This window comes from Mustela lutreola, chromosome 16 (genome assembly GCF_030435805.1).
Source record: "Mustela lutreola isolate mMusLut2 chromosome 16, mMusLut2.pri, whole genome shotgun sequence".
NCBI classification, from domain to species: domain Eukaryota; kingdom Metazoa; phylum Chordata; class Mammalia; order Carnivora; family Mustelidae; genus Mustela; species Mustela lutreola.
In genome coordinates, this window is record NC_081305.1 from 21,002,941 (window position 1) to 21,020,024 (window position 17,084).

Genomic DNA, 17,084 nt, shown 5'->3' on the forward strand with positions numbered 1-17,084 from the left:
AATCCTATTGGCTAGTATTTTGGTGAGAATTTTCGCATCTGTGTTCATCAAGGATATTGGTCTATAGCTCTCATTTTGATGGGATCCTTGTCTGGTTTTGGGATCAAGGTGATGTTGGCCTCATAAAATGAGTTTGAACGTTTTCCTTCTATTTCTATTTTTTGGAACAGTTTCAGGAGATAGGAATTAGTTCTTCTTTAAATGTTTGGTAGAATTACCCCAGGAATCCATCTGGCCCTGGGCTTTTGTTTTTTTGGAGATTTTTAATGACTGTTTCAATCTCCTTACTGGTTATGGGTCTGTTCAGGCTTTCTATTTCTTCCTGGTTCAGTTGTGGTAGTTTATATGTCTCTAGGAATGCATCCATTTCTTCCAGATTGTCAAATTTATTGGCGTAGAGTTGCTCATAGTATGTTCTTATAATAGTTTGTATTTCTTTGGTGTTAGTTGTGATCTCTCCTCTTTCATTCATGATTTTATTTATTTGGGTCCTTTCTCTTTTCTTTTTGATAAGTTGGGCCAAGGGTTTATCAATTTTATTAATTCTTTCAAAGAACCAGCTCCTAGTTTCGTTTATTTGCTCTATTGTTTTTTTTGTTTGTTTGTTTGTTTGTTTCTATTTCATTGATTTCTGCTCTGATCTTTATGATTTCTCTTCTCCTGCTGGGCTTAGGTTTCTTTCTTGTTCTTTCTCCAGCTCCTTTAGGTGTAGGGTTAGGTTGTGTACCTGAGACCTTTCTTGTTTCTTGATAAAGGCTTGTACTGCTATATATTTTCCTCTCAGGACTGCCTTTGTTGTGTCCCACAGATTTTGAACCGATATATTTTCATTATCATTTGTTTCCATGATTTTTTTCAATTCTTCTTTAATTTCCCGGTTGACCCATTCATTCTTTAGAAGGATGCTGTTTAGTCTCCATGTATTTGGGTTCTTTCCAAACTTCCTCTTGTGGTTGAGTTCTAGCTTCAGAGCATTGTGGTCTGAAAATATGCAGGGAATGATCCCAATCTTTTGATACCGGTTGAGTCCTGATTTAGGACCGAGGATGTGATCTATTCTGGAGAATGTTCCATGTGCACTAGAGAAGATTGTGTATTCTTTTGCCTTGGGATGAAATGTTCTGAATATATCTGTGATGTCCATCTGATCCAGTGTGTTGTTTAAGGCCTTTATTTCCTTGGTGATCTTTTGCTTGGATGATCTGTCCATTTCAGTGAGGGGAGTGTTAAAGTCCCCTACTATTATTGTATTATTGTTGATGTGTTTCTTTGATTTTGTTATTAATTGGTTTATATAGTTGGCTGCTCCCATGTTAGGGGCATATATATTTAAAATTATTTGATCTTCTTGTTGGACAAACCCTTTGAGTATGATATAGTGTCCTTCCTCATCTCTTATTATAGTCTTTGGCTTAAAATCTAATTGATCGTATATAAGGATTGCCACTCCTGCTTTCTTCTGATGTCCATTAGCATGGTAAATTCTTTTCCACCCCCTCACTTTAAATATGGAGGTGACTTTGGGCTTAAAATGAGTTTCTTGGAGGCAACTTATAGATGGGTTTTGTTTTTTTATCCAGTCTGATACCCTGTGTCTTTTGACAGGGGCATTTAGCCCATTAACATTCAGGGTAACTATTGAGTGATATAAATTTAGTGCCCTTGTATTGCCTGTAAGGTGACCGTTACTGTATATGGTGTCTGTTCCTTTCTGATCTACCACCTGTAGGCTCTCTCTTTGCTTAGAGGACCCCTTTCAGTATTTCCTGTAGAGCTGGTTTGGTGTTTGCAAATTCTTTCAGTTTTTGTTTGTCCTGGAAGCTTTTAATCTCTCCTTCTATTTTCAATGATAGCCTAGCTGGATATAGTATTCTTGGCTGCATGTTTTTCTCGTTTAGTGCTCTGAAAATATCATGCCAGCTCTTTCTGGCCTGCCAGGTCTCTGTGGATAAGTCAGCTGCCCATCTAATATTTTTACCATTGTATGTTACAGACTTCTTTTCCCAGGCTGGTTTCAGGATTTTTCTCTTTGTCCCTGAGACTTGTAAATTTTACTATTAGGTGACCGGGTGTGGGCCCTTTCTTATTGATTTTGAGGGGTGTTCTCTGAATCTCCTGAATTTTGATGCTCGTTCCCTTTGCCATATTGGGGAAATTCTCCCCAATAATTCTCTCCAGTATACCTTCTGCTCCCCTCTCTCTTTCTTCTTCATCTGGAATCCCAATTATTCTAATTTTGTTTCCTCTTATGGTGTCACTTATCTCTCGAATTCTCCCCTCGGGGTCCAGTAGCTGTTTGTCCCTCTTTTGCTCAGCTTCTTTATTCTCTGTCATTTTGTCTTCTATATCACTAATTCTTTCTTCTGCCTCATTTATCCTAGCAGTGAGAGCCTCCATTTTTGATTGTACCTCATTAATAGCTTTTTTTAATTTCACCTTGGTTAGATTTTAGTTCTTTTATTTCTCCAGAAAGGGCTTTTATATCTCCCGAGAGGGTTTCTCTAATATCTTCCATGCCTTTTTTGAGCCCGGCTAGAACCTTGCGTATTGTCATTCTGAACTCTAGATCTGACATATTACCAATGTCTGTACTGATTAGGTTCCTAGCCTTCGGTACTGCCTCTTGTTCTTTTTTTGTGTTGAATTTTTCCGTCTTGTCATTTTGTCCAGATAAGAGTATATGAAGGAGCAAGTAAAATACTAAAAGGGTGGCAACAGCCCCAGGAAAATATGCTTTAACCAAATCAGAAGAGATCCCAAATCGTGAGGGGGGAGAAAGGGGATAAAAAGAGGTTCAAAAAGAAAGAAAGAAAAAAAAGAAAAGAAAAGAAAAGAATTAAAAAAAAGAAAATGAATAAAGAAAAATATAAAAAAGAAAAAATATATATTAGATAAACTAGTTTAAACGTTAAAAAAGAAAAGGGTAAAAGTTAAAAAAAATTTTTAGCAGAAGAAGTGAAAAAACAATGAAAAAGAAAAAAATTAAATTAATTGCAAGACTAAAAAAATCACAGGGAGAAAGCCATGAGTTCCGTGCTTTGCTTTCTCCTCCTCTGGAAATCTGCTGCTCTCTTTGGTATTGAAACTGCACTCCTTGGTAGCTGAACTTGGTCTTGGCTGGATTTCTTGTTGATCTTCTTGGGGAGGAGCCTGGTGTAGTGATTTTCAAGTGTCTTTGCCCCAGGAGGAATTGCACCGCCCTTAACAGGGGCTGGGCTGAGTAATCTGGTCGGGTTTGCTTTCAGAAGCTTTTGTTCCCTGAGGCTTTCCATAGAGTTCTGGAGGACAGGAATACAAATGGCGGCCTCCTGGTCTCCAGCCCGGAGGAGCTGAGAGCCTGGGTTCCCACTCCTCAGTGTGCCCTCAGAGAACAGCGCCCAGTTACTCCCATCTTCCTGACCTCCGGCCGTGCTCCGAGCTTACCGAGCCTGCGGCTGGTTCAAGGTATATCCGAGCTGTGAGCTTACTGTCGGCTCTGTCTCTGTAGCCGGTTTTCCCGTTCCATACCCACAAACTTTGCGACACTCCGACACCCCTGATCCTTCTGTGACCCTGCGGCACCTGACGCCACGCTGACCCTGCGTGGGCTTCGCCCTGGTTTAGCCTCTGGAGCGATGTCCCTCAGCGGAACAGACTGAAAAGTCCTGATTTTGTGCTCCATTGCTCCACCGTTTGCTGGGAACCAGCCCCTCCCCCCGGGGTCTATCTTCCCGTTGCTTTAGATTGATTTCTCCACCAGTCCTACCTTTCAGAAAGTGGTTGTTTTTCTGTTTCCAGAATTGCTGTTCTTCTCTTCGATCTGTCGATGGATTTGCAGGTGTTTGCAATCTTTAGATAAGCTATCTAGCTGATCTCCTGCTAGCTGAAATAGTCTCAGCCTGCTACTTCTCCCCCATCTTGACTCCTCCTCTAAGGACTATTTCTTATCATGTTTGTTATACTGGTAATTCCAGGTGAGGCAAGAGAACAAATATCTTCATTATTCTCTGCATTCATTCAGTAGATATTATTTTAGTATTCACCATATTACAAGGTTTAGTGATATAGAATAATTGAGGGTAGGTCTACTTAAAATGGAGTGATCAGCAAAGGTTTTGTGGAAGATGGCATTTTAAATGAAGAAGGGAAGAAAAGGGTTAAGAGTATGTTGTCAAATGTAAGAGCCTCCTTTCTCCATCTTTCACTTCATCCATTAATAGAAAATTTGTCCCTAGAGTAAGTGGTGATGAGGATGATAATGATGATGATAGGATTATGATGAAGATAATGACCCCAAAGACAAAAATGATGATGTTGATGGTGACATTGATAAAATAAATTCCCATGAAGGCCCAGACCATGCATCTGTTATTTGCTGCTTTATCCCCAGCATCTATCACAGACACAACATTGATATTCAATAAATGTTCGTTGAATGAACAGAAGCATGAATGAAAGATGATGGTAATGACTAGGAGTGGTTCAATTCAATTGAGTTGATGATAGTGTATTATGTACCTTAAAACTAGAGACTGTCAATTTTTGTCTGTTTCAATTGCTTTTAAGGAAATGAACCATTCCAGTGATATCGTATCTCAAACAATTAATTTTCACCTTATTCTGTTGAGCATTATCACCTAGTATTTAGCACATTGTTAATTATCACTTTGTAACCATTTGCAAAGTGTGAAAAAGCCTGCTGCCTAGATTCCTCTCTTCCAGTAATTGTATTTCTATCCAACCCAGAGCAGTAGCAAGCAGAAAATACAGCATGTGTGGTAACATATCTAAAATAAACTGATTGCAAGTTTTCTTGTTAAAAAAGGAAATGTCAGTAATTCTTTTGCATGTAATGATAAAAGACGGGGGATGGTGAAATGGGTGATCCTGGTGAGGGGTATTAAAGAGGGTATGGATTGCATGGAGCACTGGGTGATATATGTTAACAATGCATCTTGGAACACTGTATCAAAAACTAATGATGTACTATATGGTGACTAACACAACACAATTCAAATATATATAAAAGACAAAAGGATATTATGTAGAGTACTGTATGCTCCATTGAAAAATCCATAATAATATATTAGGAAAAGAAAAGAGAAGAAATAAAGATGGGATTGTAAGATGATCTTGACTATGCATGTCAGTAATTTGTCCCAATTGATTTATGGCTATATTTATTTATAATCTTATCTTTAAATCTGGTTTAATTTTGAGTGTAAGGATACAGGTACTTTGGATGATGAGAAGGAAGTAGTATGCCTTGATTTCTTACTGCACTCTCATCCATAAGCTTTGTTTATCTATTGTTAGTGCTTAATAAAAATGCCAAATTAATTGTGTACATCTATATATCTGAATCAATATAATACTGATATAGAGGAAGGAGCAAGAACAGCTTTGGAGACAATAATGCATTCATGATTCAGATTTGAACTGTGCAGCTGGCTATCTGAGTGACTTTGGGGGAAATTATTAAAAAAGCTGATTCTTACTTTAAACATCTATAATAATTATGAGGATTAAATTATACCCAGCATAAATTAGGTACTCATTAGATACCTGTTTTTGAAATCTTTCTGGATTCAATACATCATATGAGAGCATTGTCAAGCAATGGATGGAACTAAAACTTACGGTTTTAACTGTTCCAATAATTATTAACTTTATGATTTTTTGTACCTACTGTGTATATAGTTTGGTGATAGATATTTTAGAAGACATATTCATGCATAAAATATGGACCTTGGCATTAGCCTACAGTCAATGAACAGATGTAATATTATCCACCAATAATTCAGAACCAGAGTTTATTAAAAAGTAAATAAAATTAAATTCTGAAAAAATTATTTTAGTGCTTTGTAGTTTTTTACTATCATGAAACTATACCTAAATCCTTTATTCTTAAATGATTAAAGCTATTATATAACTGTGTATGAGTACAATTTTGTTAATAAAGAAACTTACAGATATTTACTGAGTAAATGAATGAATGAATGATTGAACGATTCAATTCTGATTCCATATTGTCCTTGCCTCCTCTGCCAACTATTACCTCCCCAAAAGTGAATACAACTTCATTTTATTTCCTGAAGAGTCACCTCTCCTGCTAGTGCCTCCTAATACTCCTTTCTTTTTCCAGTATCAGAAAGATCGGTCATCTACAACTTAACATAAAATTATTGCTACAGAAAACAGATGAAACCAATCCCTGTTTCTTGATCTGTGAATTTTACAACATTGCAATGGCCAGAGATTCTTAACTTAAAGAACATAAAATCTAAAAAGTTCTGGGATAATCTGAAAAGGCTACATACTTATTGTATGATTCCAACTATATGGCTTTCTGAAAAAGGCTAAGTTATGGAGACAGTCAAAGATCAGTGGTTGCCAGGAGTTGGGCATAGGGGAAAGGAGAAGTATGGATAGGCAGAGCCCAAAGGATGTTTAGGGAAGTGAAAATACACTGTATGATACCATCATGTCATAATACATTTACCCAAACTGATAGACTATAAAACATCAAGACTCAACCACAATGTAAACTGTGGACTTCGGCAATGATGATGTGTCAGAATAGGTTCATCAGTGTCACAATTGTGTAACTCTAGAATGGGATGTTGTTAATGAGGGATGCTCTGCAGGTGAGGGGGCAGAGGAACCATGGGGAATCTCTGGACCTTCATCTCAATTTTGCTATGAACTTAAATCTATTCTAAAAAGTCAAGTCTTAATTAAAAAAAAAAAAAGAAAAGTTTAGGCATAGTATCTATGTCATAAACAATAGATTTACAAGAGTACATGATCAGTCAGAGTTAATTTCTCATAACACAGAGCAGTGACTATTTCTACAGTTCAGTAGGGGGTACCTCAGAGTTGGCAGAGTAGGTGTTGTGGCCTTGAGAAGAGGCTGTTTCTAAAACTAGATATTGGAGGGAGAGGATTTTATAGACTTCCACATAGCTTTTGGGATTTGAGAGTAAAAAAGACCTTGAATTGTTTCCAGATTATACCTTATATATCCTGTCAGTAGTTGTGTGCATTAGAAAAAAGTAGAGTAAAAGTTGGTATGCATGATATTTAGGCAGACAGGCTATGATGCTTCCTTATAAAAACTGTGTGTGCAAAGTAAGAATCAGAAAAGTGTTTTTGGTGTATTCTAGAAAGGAATAGATTAGCACAGAGAGTTTGCAGCCCTGGTAAATCTGTGTCACTAATACAAGAGAGAAGCAGCAATTATCTGAAGAATGTTGCAGTATCACCAGTGATACGTAATAACCAAGATCCAAATGGTAAGTCCCCCACCTCAGAAAGAATAGACTGCTGCCAATTTCTTGGGAACTCAAACAACAATGCAAAAGGGCACGCAATCCTGAATTGAATGGGAATAACAGTCAGTCACTTATTGTGACAAGGGCTCAGTAATATAGTCTGTTTTAAAGAAATTTATAGTTACTTCTATTAAAAAACAGTTGATTATCTGACACACTTGTCCCATGACTTAAAAGTCTAATGAAAATAAATTATAAATACAAAACAAATCTGTCTATCTATCTATCTCATCTGTGAACTTTTGGTCTTAGTGCTGACATATAAAAGAAGCTGATACTCTTGTCCTAAAAACAAGAGAAAGCTGAAGAAAATTAAAACTAACAACTTCTTTTAGGTAAATCACAGAACTGATTTCACAGAGCAAATGAGTTCACAGATCTGGAGAGGCAGGTGAATTCAGAGTCACAGTTGAGATCTACTTACCTAGAACAGAAGTTGCTGGAGTAGGACTTAAATGATAATTCTGATACATTGCTGGAAGATGAATTTGGAATGGTATAAGAGTGAGAAACTTCAGTATTGGAGTAGTCTCAGAGTGATGCCCATAATATTGGAGTTTTACCTCCAAGAACCCCACAGGTTCCTAAGGTGAAAATCTGAGAAAGATTTTATTCTTGACTCTGATTGGCAAATGGGAACAATAATCTTCCTGAAATACTCCCTGAGCGTTCCTCACAACAAAGGTTTAACCTCCAGGCAAAAAGTCTTTATCAGAGCTTTACCCAATGTGGGGGAAGGGAAGATACCCAACTCCACCCTGTTCTAGCTTTTCTGTGTAGCAGAAAGGGAAGCAAAAGTTAAGAAACCATTTGTGAATGTCACAATTCAGGGTCAGGGGACTACTAGAAGATTGGGATTTAATAATACCATAGAATGATTCACCTCCTCCACACTTTACTCCTTTGCTAACAGAATTCCAGTGTCATAAGAGGATGATAATGGAAAGCAGACCAAGGCACAAGCTCTTTCTAAGGAGAGTTGATTGGTAAAGACCAAAATTAAGGGAGGAAACAAAGAAACTACAGGGATTTGGGCCTCTGAAACTAGAGGTACAACAAGTATTTAAAAAAAAAAAAAAGAAGAAGAAGAAGAAGCCCATTAATAGTTAGAATAAAATAAATCCTTATACTAAAAAGCTACTTAAATTACTTAACCATTACCTGACACAAGTCTATCTTTAGACAGTAACAACAAAATTAAAAGGCATACTGAAAAGCAAGAGGGGTAAAACCCAGTCTGAATAGATAAAGTAAACATAAATCCAAATGCAGAAATGACCCAGATGTTGAAGTTATCAGATAGGTAATTTTAAATGTTATGATTAATATATTAAGGGCCCTAAAGTAAAAGTAGACAGCATGTAAGAACAGATGGTTAATGGCAGCCATGGGATGAAAACTCTAAAAAATAATTTAAAGGAAGTGCTAGATATCAAAGACACTGCAACAGAAAATGAAGAATTCCTTTAGTCAGTTCATCAGTAGACTAGATAAGGCCAAAAAAAGAATAAGTGAGTTTGAAGATAGGTCAATAGAAGTTTTTCAAACTGAAACACAAAGAGAAAAAAGAATGAAAAACAAACAATATCCAAGACTCTCAGACAATTTCAAAATGTATAAGTTGGCTCAGTTGGCATACCACGAGATGAAAAGAGAAGGACTGTAGCAGAAGAAATATATGACTCAGAATCTCAAAATTTAATAGCACCCATTAAATCACATATTCAGGAACCTCAGAAAACATAAAGCAGGATATATATAAAACAAACAAACAAACAAAAGAAAAACAACAAAAAACCCCACAAAATAGCAATGTAACTACACCAAGGCATATCATAATCAAGTTTCAGAAGACCAAAAATAAAGGAAACAAAAATGGTGAAGCTCGAGAGGGGGAATAACTTATCAATTGAGGAGCAAAGATAAGAATTACAGTGAAATTCTCAGCAAAAACTGTAAGAAAGAAGAGAATGGAATGAAATATTTAAAACTTGGGAAAAAAATTACCAAACTATAATTATTATCCAATGAACTGTCCTTCAGAAATAAAGGAGAGGGTTGCCTTGGTGGCTCAGTTGGTTAAGTGACTGATTCTTGATTTTGTCTCAAGTCATGATCTCAGGGGCCTAAGACTGTGCCTCACATTCATCTGGCTCATGCTCAGCAGGGAGTTTGCTTGAGATTCTCTTTACCCCTCTCTCTCTGCCCCTCTTCCCACTCTCAATATCTCTCGGTCTCAAATAACTAAATTTTTCACCTGGGTGGCTTAGTCGGTTCAGTGTCTGCCTTTGGCTCAGGTTGTGATCCTGGGGTCCTGGGATAGAGCTCCACATTGGACTCCCTGCTTGGTGGGAAGCCTGCTTTCCCCCTCCCTCTGCTTGTATTCCCTCTCTCACTGTGTCTCTTTCTGTTAAATAAATAAAATATTTTAAAAAATAAAAATAAATTAAGGGAAATCTTTTTAAGACAAATAAGAACTGAGGTAATTCATCAGTAGCAGACATGTCATGCAAGAAATGTTAAAAGAAGTTCTTCAGGGAGGAGGAAAATGCTATATGTCATAAACTTGAATCTATGTAAAGAAAGGGATAATATCAGAAAAGGAATAATGAAGGTATTTTTTTCCTATTTTTAGCTTAAAGATTACCCTGACCCTACAGCATTGTCAAAAAAAGAAATGATTGTGTATAAATCAAAATATGTGCAAGATATATATACTATAAAACTTGTAGAAAAATCAAAGATCTAAATGAATGGAGATAGCCATGTTCATGGATTAGAAAATGCAGTATTGTTAAGATGTTAGTTTTTCTTAACATGATCTGTGAACTCAATGCAATCCCAATCAAAATCTCAGAAAACCGTTTTGTGTACATTAAAAAACAAACAAAGAAAAAATAACAAAAACTCATTCCAGAGTTTAAGTGAAAAATAAAAGACCTTGAGTAGGCAACATAATGCTTAGAAGAATAAATTGAAAGACTTGCATTACCTGACTTCAAGACTTACTGTAAAAAGTGTAATAATCAAGAGTGTAAACACATAGATCAATGGAATGTTATGTAAACCCCAGAAGGAAAGCCACAGAAACATAATCAATTGATTTTTGAGAAAGGAGCAGAGGGAATTCAATGTTGAAATTGGATTTTTTTTAATAACTGATGCTGTGACAACTGGATGTACATATGTAAAAGCATGAATTTAAACACAGGCATTACAGTTTTTGAAAAATCTAATTCAAAAGGATTCTAGACTTAAGTATAAAGCACTAGCTGTAAAACTTCTAGAGGTAAACATAAGAAAATCTCAATGATCATGGGTGTTCATGAGTTTTTACGTAAAACAACAAAAGCATGATACTTAAAAAACGTTATACTTGATGAAAATTAGAGACTTTTGTCCTATGAAAGTCATAGTCAAGAGAATGTAAAAAAGAAAGAAAAGAAAATGAGTCATCAATTGGAAGTTTACAATTTATGAAACTATCCGATAAAAGGATTTTTTAAAAATCTCCAACATTCAAAGAGCTATTAAAATTCAACTAAAAGAAAATTAACTAAAGCTTAATGAAGCAAAAGGTTAATTGAGCAAAAGGCCTAAACAGACATATTTACCAAGAAGATGTAGAAATTGAAAATGCATATGAAGACATATGTAACATCATTTGACATTACAGAACTTCAAACTGAGATAACAGTAAGATAGCATTTCCCACATATTAGAATGGCTAAAAAGTAGGGGTGCCTGTGTGGCTTAGTCTGTTAAGTGTGTGACTTTTAATTTCTGCTCAGGTTATGGTCTCAGGGTCCTGAGATCCAGCCCCACTTTGGGCTCTGTGCTCTGCAGAGAGTCTGCTTGAGATTCTTTCCCCTCTCTCTCTTCCCTTGCTTACCTGCATGCTTTCTCTCTCTTTCTCAAATAAATAAGTAAATCTTTAGAATGGCTTAAATTTAAATTGATAATAATAATGCAAAAAAATTAAAACCGTTTGGTGGTAAGGATGCAAGACTAGAGGAACTGCGGTCATTGCTGGAGAGAATGCCAACCTATATAGTCACTTTGGAGGATAGTTTAGTAGTTTCTTACAAAGCTCAAAACAGTGTTACCATGCAACCCAGTAGTTGTGTTCCTATTATATCCAACTTACTTTAAAACTATGTCTGCACAAAAATTATCATTTGATTGTTGATAGCAACTTTTTTCATGATTGCCAAAACTGAGAGTAACCAAGATGGCTTTCGGTAGTTGAATTGTTTATCTGTGGTATATCCATACAATGGAATATTATTCAGCATATTCAAAATGAGCTTTCAATCCATGAAAAGACACAGATGAAGCTCATAAGTTAATGTTAAATAAAATAAGTGAATTTGCAAAGGTTATACACTATATGATTGCAAATATATGACACTGAAAGAAGCAAAATTATAGAGATGATAAAAAGATCAGTTTGCCAGAGAAAAGAGAGGTAAAGAGGACTGAAAAGATGAAGCACAGGGAATATTTTTAGGGTATTGCAACTACACTATATGAGATTGTAATGGTAAATACAAGACACTTGCATTTGTCAAAAGCCATAGGACTTTATAACATAAAATTGATTTATATAACATATAACATAAAAATATAACATAAAAATTGATTTCCTTCCAAAGATTACAGTATGAAAAGATTAAAAAAAGTACAAATTGATAGGGAAGAAACTTGACAAACTACTTCAGCCAGGTGTGACAGTTAACATCAATCGTGTTAAGTCTTCTTGGTAATACATCCCTTTGATACGATATGAAGAAAATGGCACTTTATTGCATTGGTCTTCCTCACAAAAGCACATAATCCCACTATAACCTTGAGAAAAATGTCAGACAAATCCCATTTGAGGTAAAATTTACAAAATGTCTGACCATTACTCCTCAAAACTGTCAAGGTCATCAAAAAAAAGGAGTCCGTCAGCTAAGGGGAGCCTAAGGGTACAAGCCTACTAAATGTCATGTAATGATGTAATGTGGCAATCTGAATGGGATCTATATTCTCTTGAACAATTCATTTACCTCTTTATGTTTCAATTTCCTCACCTACAAAATGGTTTAATTTGATGGTTATCTAATTAATAAAAATATCATTTAATCTGCACTTATTACTGCATTAATGCTAATTATCTTTTTGCTGAGGGAAAATAAGCAGTACATGTGTAATGAATAGGTGTGTTACATACACACACATACAAATAGTATAGGAATAAAGTCATTATTTTAATGTATGTATACATGCATAATTTAGTGATAGAGTTAAAATTCAACATAAAATTTTTATATCATATCCAGAAGTTATAAATGTGTGTGTATATTTGTATATATGTGTGTGTATGTATGCATACATACCCACAGTAAATATATGTGTGTATGTATGTTTGTGTGTGTATGTGTGTGTGTGTCTGTATGTGTATATATGCACACAGGATGTTAATAAATTCATTATTCTATTATATTATTGGTCTGTGAGAAAAAATTGACATGGCAACATGGCTTACCAATTTAGGCAAAACATACCCTCAGTCATTCTTTGGGCATTGTGCAATCCTGAGTTAAGGAAGAGCTCATGTATTCTCATTGGTTTGTATACTAGAACTACCTATTTCAAGTCAGTAGCATTCATCATGTGTCTGCTGCTTTACGTGCTATCTTATTTTATCTTCTTAATAATTATTTGTGGAATTGTTAAATCATTTTGTAGTTGAGGAAAATGGAACTTAGGTCATGGAATTGTTCAAGAAAACATAGATAGTAGAGATTGAAATCCAGGGTTTTCTTTTCTTTTCTTTCTTTTATTTTTTTTAAGATTTTATTTATTTAGTTGAGAAAGAGAGAGAACAAGTGGTGGGGAGGGGCAGATAGGGAAAGAGAGAAAGAGAGAGAAGCAGACACCACACAGAGCAGGAAGCCTGATGGTGGGCTTGATCCCAGGACCTGGAGATCATGACCTGAGGTGAAGACAGGTGCTTAACTGACTGAGCCACCCAGGTGCCTAGAAATCCATGGTTTTCTGATGGTGAAGCCCTTTTCAGAATATACTACAATGTTTTCTCAGTATTCTAAATGGTAAAATAGGTTGGCAGCTATCTTAACCAATATTTTTTAAGTGACCTCTATCCCCAGTGTGGAATTCAAATTCACAATCTAGAGATCAAGAGTCACATATCCTACCAACTGACCCAGCCAGGTGTTCCTTGAGCAGCATTGATTTGGTTAGGCTTACTTCATTCTGCACGAACTATTGGCTATCAACCTATAGTAGCTCAGAAATGAATGATTTGTTTTTAACAAGTTCCAACCATCACCTACTTTCTTCTGCTTTGCATCTCGTGTCTAGTTTCCTCTAAGAGGAATGTTTTTCATTTGTATTTTCTGCTCGGGGGAAAAAAAATCGACAAATATTTTTATTTGGCTACTTAGTGTGTCAATCAGAAACTTTTAAGGATTAGGATATTCACATAATGCAAATCCCAAAGGGAAATGAAATTATCAGTTATGCTCCTTTCAAATCTTGTTCAGTACAGTCCTTATAACTATAAAAACTGTGAGAGACATTCATATTTTAAATATCATGGTTCCTGGAATTTTTTTTAATGATAAGTGTCTCAGTCAACATCAATTGATGGTCACCAAGCATCATTTACTTCAGCCATCTTTTATATCTGCTTCATATGAATTCTTTACACTTATGTCAAGAAAACACTTTTTTAAATCTTGCAGCAAATTATACTTCACACACACACACACACACACACACACACACAGTGTATCTGTCCCTAGATAGAGAAAAAAGTGAAAGTGAAGAGGAAGGACAAGGAAAGCTCTTACATTTACAGTATGTTGAATATTTTTATCTATATTTTCTAACCACTTTTTTATCATTTTTCATGAAGATATTAGGTTAAATAATTATTTTTCTATTTAAACCAAGTCTGTCTAGAGCAAGAAACATGCCAATTCCAATTTACATATTTCTACATGAATGTATTACCACATAAAGGAAAAGTTAATGTGATATTATTCAAGTGCTCATCCCCAATAATGTTCTCCACTCAGAAACTGTTTTCTGAATTTGGGTATTACATTAGTTTTTGTAATAAGGTTAATAAATTAAGGAAAACAGAGGCAGTTGTTTCCAACTTTCATTCTTCAGCTTTGAAGAACTTATCTAAAGAGGTTATATTTCAAACATTATATATCTTCTGGGTATCAAAATTGGAACTGTAACCATAGTCCTCCAGCTACAAAGTACATTTTCCTACCACTACAAATATTTATAATCCCCTGTGCTACTAAGGGCAAGCTTTCAGAGAGAATATGAGGGACAGCCTCAAGGTATGACTGATGAGTGTCTGCACATTAACGGTGCAACCTGTGATCAAGACCTTGGCCCTCACTCTGTTCTGCAAACTGAGAACCACTAATTATTCACATAGAGGTAAACCATCCCTAGAGAAACTCATAAACAATCTAACAAACTACGGTGTTTGTGTTAATTTACAATGGGAAATAAAATATGGTAGAATCACCAGCTTTATTCTTCTATTTATTTTACTGCATGCATTTTGATTATTTAGTGTTCCAAGTATAAATGTGGAAAGTATGGGTAGCAAACTTGAATATCACTCAGTCAAGTCACAATATAGATTTTAGAGCTGCAAGGCAGAATAGGGGAAATAGTCAAAAGGTAGATTAGTCAATGTTGGGGAGTCCTTGAATAGCAGAATGATAAATTATGACTTAATTTCTTAGGCAATTAGAAGATGTTGGAAGTTGTAGAGTAGGCAAATTATATGATTAGAGTTACATGTCAGGAAAATTGATTTTGCAAGTATGTTATAGTTCTAAATATTGTTCTTTTCCTGCCTACGATTGATTTTCCCATATTCTTGGGGAACTGCCCCATTTTTCTTTGGAAAGACACCCTATCCCTAGTGATAAAAATGCTTTCACTGGATTGTAGGGAAAACGAGGTAGTAGCTAGTATTGTTTTGATATTATTAATATTGTCAAGACAGAAAAGGGAATGAAATCCTCATCATAGAGACACTAATGATTTTGCTTCTGAGTAATTAATCAAGTAAAGAGCTGCAGGGAAAGAGGGAAATGGAGAATTTAAGGATATCTCATTTTGATCTAGAAGTTGGGAAAATAGTGATGGTCTTGATATATTTAATGGTGTCCAATGGAAAAGTTCATTTAGAAAACCAGGAGAATAAGATCCTTGCTTCCCCAAGTAATTATATGACCATAAGCCCTCTATCTTTTCTACCTTTTTTTTTTTTTTTAGATATTTCACTGCAAAATGATGGAGTTGAACAAAATCATCTTTAAATTTAATCCAGGTCTAAGATCTGTATTATAACAAAATGGCTATTTTTATTTTATCATGGCAAATTCAATTTCCTGGATGATTACTCATTATTTGAGATCCTTATGTGAGCATAAAGTTCATTTCATACACTACTACAGAAACAGATTCTAATTAAACCGTAGAGCTCAGAAACATTGCATTAAGTTCAATTTATGATAGCAACAACTAGGAATGGCTATTTTGCAATAGTGTAACAAATGCACCACTGAATTCTCAAGTATCTCATGATCCTTTTCCCTTGATTTTCTCCTCTCCTTCCTGTTGGGGTCTTAGAACCACTACTGAAGCCTCTCCTAGGACTATATAGTAGGATGATGATATAAGGAACAGTATTTTAATTCTCTGAGAACTCACTATGAAGTAAACCATCTTGATAACCTCTATTATTTGTAGAAGCTGGATATCTCCTTTATGTTTAAGACCAAGTCTAGTGCTACAGGTATAGAAATAGAATTAGTCAAATCTGAATCTTTTGGATCAGCCATCATATGCAAAGTAACAACCACATGCCTAGGACAAGTTAGACAGTCACAATATCACTTCTTGGATAAACTATCTTTGCACTGATTACCAGTCTGGGGACTAGACAATGTCTTAAATGTGCTTTGTTCTGATGGTGATGTCACTGTCCCAACATCCTCCATTGGATTGTCTAATCTGCAAATGTGAATGTTCTCAGCTCCTATAGCTATGAGTATTAATAGCTATTTATCCTTCTTTTCTTGCTTTTCTCCTCAGCATATTCTGGCATAATCTATTTGTGTTGAGTAATTTTATTGTTGCTATTTTAATTGTATAGTTTTTGTTGTTGTTGTTGTTAAATTTCTTCATGGAAATCCTTCAGGGCAAAACTCAGATTAATTTGACTTATACACATCTGCCCTTTGCTTTGCCTTTGAGCTCTTTTTCTCCCCAATATGACAAGTCCAAGTCCAGAGAGTGGGATGTAGATAAGTACCAGTTCTTATAGGCTGAGACATTCTCTGAGCATTCACTTCTCACTCAGGTTGTGAATGAGATCATTAAGACATTCAGAGTGTGGAGAAATGGAAAGAGTTAAGAGAAAGAGCTCATTGATTAGCTCTTGGCCGCTTTTGGAAGTTTTATTTTCATTCTGGGTCTGAATTTCCCAATTTATTTATTTCCCAATTGTAAAAATAAAAGACTTGCTTAGGTCTCTCTGGGTCTCTTTTCAGTATTTTTTTTTAAATCAATTATTTTTTTTAACATATAAAGTATTATTTGTCCTAGGGGTATAGGTCTGTGAATCGTCAGGCTTACACACTTGACAATACTCACCATTTTACATACCCTCCCCAGTGACCGTTTCTGCTTGTGTTCTCCTCAAGGATTTGGATGGATTCC